Here is a 318-nt window from a genome sequence, read left to right on the forward strand (position 1 = left end):
AACAAAGGAGTGGCTACGGGACAACTCTGTGAACGTCGTTGAGTGGCCCAGCCAGAGCCCAGACCCGATTGAACATCTCTGGAGAGATCTGAAAATGGCTGTGCACCGATGCGCCCCATCCAACCCGATGACAGGCCCTGCAAAGAAGAATGGGAGAAACTGCCCAAAAATAGGTGTGCCAAGCTTGTAGCATCAAACTCAAAAAAACGTTGTAATTAGTGCCAAAGGTGCTTCAACAAAGAATAGAGCAAAGGCTGTGAATACTGTACATTTTTTTTTTTTTTTTTTAATATACATTTGCAATGAGAGAGAGAGTCC

This window comes from Gobio gobio (genome assembly GCF_949357685.1).
Source record: "Gobio gobio genome assembly, chromosome: 10".
NCBI lineage: Eukaryota > Metazoa > Chordata > Actinopteri > Cypriniformes > Gobionidae > Gobio > Gobio gobio.